This window comes from Phyllostomus discolor, chromosome 5 (genome assembly GCF_004126475.2).
Source record: "Phyllostomus discolor isolate MPI-MPIP mPhyDis1 chromosome 5, mPhyDis1.pri.v3, whole genome shotgun sequence".
In the NCBI taxonomy this organism is placed as follows: Eukaryota; Metazoa; Chordata; class Mammalia; order Chiroptera; family Phyllostomidae; genus Phyllostomus; species Phyllostomus discolor.
The window spans coordinates 106092523-106097398 of NC_040907.2; the positions used below are offsets into that span (position 1 = coordinate 106092523).

Here is a 4876-nt window from a genome sequence, read left to right on the forward strand (position 1 = left end):
AACAGGATACCACAGACTTAAACAGAAAACATTAATTTTTCTCACAGTTCTGGAGGCCAGAAGCCCAAGACAGGGTAGTTTTCCATTTTTTTCTCTGAGACTGGGCCAAGATTGTAGGGCTTGTAAAGTGTACTCCTCTGCCTCCTGATTTGTCAAGAGAGCTCTCAGGCACAACTTTTAATTTTTAATTTCTATTTTTTGTGGGATATAGTGAACTTTATTGATGGTGCATGACAAGGTAGGGCTCCCTAAGCCCCTCCCCTCTTCAGGCTGTTTAGGATGGAAACTGGCAATCAGGAGATTCCCAGTGTGTTGAGGGATCGATTTGGGGCAAGAACTACCCAGCAGCTGAGGGCCCCTCTTCCTGTCCTTGGGGCTGGTGGTCCAGGGGGCTCTTCCTCCTTGGAGGCCAAGTAGACCATAAGGTCCACCACCCTGTTGCTATAGTCAAATTCATTGTCATATCAGGAATTGAGTTTCACAAACTGGTCATTGAAGTCAATGCCAGACCCAGCATTGAAGGTAGAGGAGTAGGTGTCACTGTTAAAATCACAGGAGACAACCTGTTCCTCAGTATAGCCCAGGATGCCCTTGAGGAGGCCCTCTGATGCCTGCTTTACTTACTGCCTTCTTGATATCATCGTATTTGGCAGCTTTCTCCAGGAGGCAGGTCAGATCCAAAACCCACACACTGCGGGTGGGAACACCAAAAGCCATGCCAGTGAGCTTCCCATTCAGCTCAGGGATGACCTTGCCCACAACCTTGGCGGCGCCAGTAGAAGCAGAGATAGTGTTCTGGGCTGCCCCTCAGCCATCCTGCCACAGCTTCCCAAAGGGGCGATCCATGGTCTTCAGGGTGGCAATGATGGCATGGACCTCGGTCATGAGTCCCTCCATGATGCCAAAATTGTCATGGATGACCTTGGCCAGGGCGGGGCTGGGGGGAGCGTTGCCAGCACTTAGTGGTACGGGAGGCATTGCTGACAATTTTCATGGAGTTGTCATATTTGTCATGGTTCACACCCATCACAAACATGGGGGCATCTACAGAAGGGGCAGAGATGGCGACCCTCTTGGCTCCTCCCTTCAAGTGAGCCCCAGCTTTCTCCATGGCAGTGAAGACACCAGTGGACTCCACAACATATTTAACACCAGCATCACCCCATTTGATGTTGGTGGGATCTCACTCCTAGAAGATAGAGTTGGACTTTCCATTGATGACAAGCTTCCCATTCTCAGTCTTGACTGTGTCAGGCACAAATTTTTTAAAAATTAGGAAGTTGAGACAGGCTGATTTAAACAAAGCTTGTGAAATCAATATCTTTCTCAGATTCCAGCAAGACCCCCCACACCTGGATATATCTTTATCTTTAAGGCAATCTAAATGGGTTACCTAGGATATGAGAAGCCTCTCTATTCAGTGTGATTAAAAGACTAAATATCAGAATTTGAACAAGTCAGTTAGAGGGGGCATTATGATGATTTGTGGGCAGTCATAGAAGTCAGGATTCAGTTAGAATATCAAAGTCACTCTATATATTACAAATGTGAAGAGTTTTAATTTAGCTGATTAGACTTATGTCTGTTATCCCCTGGTCCACCAATATGTGTTTAACATTTTATCTGTATTTTGTTAACTCTATTAAAATAATTGGTCTGCTATTTAGTATTTCCTGGATAGACCTTGACTCAAACAATAATAATGAGAAACAAGCTATAAGAATCTATGGTGTCATACTTATCAGATTGGTATCATCCAAGAGTGTTAACCCTATTTAGTTATCATGGCTGTGGAGAATCAGCCAAATTTGCACATTGTTGATGGGAATTCAAAATATCAGAATCCCTACAGAAGGTAATTTGGCAATATCTAGCAGATGTATATATGTAGTTACCTTTGACCTAGAAATTATGTTCCTAGGTATTGGTCCCAAAGACACAACACCAAAAATATGAACTAATATATACACAGGGCAGCACATTTTTTACAGGAAATACTTTTTTCTCACTATAAGACATTTGTCTGTAATATAAACATATCATGTTTCTTGCTCAATGATGGGATTATTTTTCATGATGTCCTCATGGCTTTTGCTTGAACTGTAGTTGGACCACACTTGTCATTTTCAGGGGTCCACTTTCTTGCTTTGTACAGGATCCAGAAACATGTTTTTAGTATGTGCCATTGAGAAAGTTGTTATCACCAGTGCATATCAGCAGATTGAATCTCTAGCCTCAATTGGAAACAGTCCAGCTCAATGAGGGTACTGCATGGACAAAAAGAATAAAAAATACTTGGTCACCCAAGTCTTCTTGTTCTGGACACTAGGCTTCTTACACTTCTTTGCATTACTTAGAACTGCCACTAGATGGTAGCAAAAGAAATATAATGGAAACATGCATGTCCTCTGTCTACATTCAACTTGCATCATCCTTGGAAAAGAAGTCTAGGGACTTCTGGCCAAGATGGAGGTGTAGGTAGATATACTGTGCCTCCTTGCACAACCAAAAGAAGGACAACAACAAATTTAAAAGCAAAAAAACAACCAGAACCACCAGAAAAGCAAATTGTATAGAAGTCCGACAACCAAGGAGTTAAAGAAGAAACATTCATCCAGACCAGTAGGAGGGGTGCAGACAGGCAGCTGGGGTGGAGAGGACACGTGGCAAGGCAGTGGCTGGAGGATCCCTGTGGGTGAGGCAATAGCAAATGGATCACGTGGTCCCATATTAGCATGTGGATAAACCTAGAGGAACAACTGGGGAACAAGACAGACCACACAACCCAGGGTTCCAGTACAAGAAAATAAAGCCTCAAAACCTCAGACTGAAAATATCTGTGGGGGTTGCAGCAGCAAGAAAAACCCCCAGCCTCACAGGAGAGTTCATTGGAGAGACTCACAGCATCCTAGAATATACACAAACCCACCCACATGGGAATCAGCACCAGAAGAACCCAGTTTGCTTGTGGGTAGTGAAGGAAGTGACTGAAAGTTGGTAGAGAGCTGAGCAAGCATCATTGTTCCCTCTTGGACCCCTCCCCCACATACAATGCCACAATGCAGTGACTTGGGTTGCCCTACCCTGGCAAATACCTAAAGCTATGCCCCTTACTATGGAACAGGTATGCTGAGACCAAAAAAAAAAAAAAAAAAAAAAAAAGGCCCAAATGAAAGAACAGATCAAAACTCCAGAAAAAAAATACAAAATACAACTAAGTGACAAAGAGATAGCCAACCTATCAGATGCAGGGTTCAAAACATTCATAATCAGGATGCTCACAAAAGTGTTTGAGTGTGGTGACAAAATAGAAGAAAAAGTGAAGGGTATTCCAAGTGAAATAAAGGAAAATGTACAGGGAACCAACACTGAAGGGAAGGAAACTGGGACTCAAATCAATGGTTTGAAGCCAAAGGAAGAAATAAACATTCAACCAGAATAGAATGAAGAAACAAGAATTCAAAAAAAAAATGTGGAGGGGCTTAGGAACCTCCAGGATAACTTTAAACATTCCAACATCCATATTATATGGGTGCCAGAAGGAAAAAAGGAAGAGCAAGAAGTGGAAAACTTATTTGAACAAATAATGAAGGAAAACTTCCCTAATCTGGCAAAGGAAATCGACTTCCAGGAAGTCCAAGAAGCCCAGAGAGCTCCAAAGAAGTTGTACCCAAAGAGGAACACACCGAGGTACATCATAATTACATTACCCAAGATTAAAGATAATGAAAGAATCTTAGCCTTGGCTGGTGTAGCTCAGTAGATTGAGCGCAGACTGCGAACCAAAGCATCAAAAGTTCGATTCCCAGTCAGGGTGCATGCCTGGGTTGCAGGCCATGACCCCTAGCAATTGCACCTTGGTGTTTCTCTCTCTCTCTCTGTCTTTCTCTCTCCCTTCCCTGTCTAAAAATAAATAAAAATAAAATCTTTAAAAAAAAAGATAATGAATCTTAAAAGCAGCAAGAGAAAAGGAGACAGTACCTACAAAGGAGTTCCCATAAGACTATCAGCTGATTTCTCAAAAGAAACCTTACAGGCAAGAAGGGGCTGGAAAGAAGTATTCCAAGTCATGAAGGCAAGGACCTACACCCAAGATTACTCCATCCAGCAAAGCTATCCTGTAGAATGAAAGGGCAGATAAAGTGCTTCCCAAATAAGATCAAGTTGAAGGAGTTCATCATCACCAAGACCTTACTACATGAAATGTTAAAGGGACTTATCTAAGAAAAGAAGATAAAAAATGTTAGTAGTAAAATAACAAACAACAACTGAACTTAAAAAAATAAAAACTAAGCAAACAGAACAGGAACAGAATCACAGAAATGGAGCTTACAGGGGGCGTTATCAGCAGGGAGAGGGACGGAAGAATTGGGGGAAAAGGTACAGGGAATTAGAAGCATAATTGGCAGGTACAAAATAGACAGGGGAAGGTTAAGAATAGTATAGGAAATATAGAAGTCAAAGAACTTATATGTATGACCCACAGACATGAACTAAGGGAGTGGGGAATAGGGGTGGGAGGGGGTGTGCAGGGTTGGGGGGAAGGGGGAAATTGGGACAACTGTAATAGCATAATCAATGAAATATATTTTTTAAAATAATTACAAATAGGTAGTTACTGAGTAGTCATGGGGATGTAAATTACAGAATAGGAAATGGAGTAGCCAAAGAGTTTATAAGCATCACCCATGGACATGAACAATGGTGGGGGGATTGCCTGAAGGAGTGGGAGGGCTGGGTGGAGGGGGAGAAAGGGGGAAAAATCAGGACAACTGTAATAGCATAGTCAATAAGATAAACTTAGAAAAATATAAAAGATATGCAAGCAAAATATTTTGAGGGCATTCTTTACAGTCAGATGGGATTCAGTAAAATG

The 4876-nt window shown here is 42.1% G+C and overlaps 1 pseudogene; it reads right to left on the reverse strand.

The window, feature by feature from the left end:
• Window positions 1-351: 351 nt before the first annotated feature.
• On the reverse strand, window positions 352-1111 carry LOC118500950 (annotated as a pseudogene).
• Between the last annotated feature and the right edge of the window lie 3765 nt (window positions 1112-4876).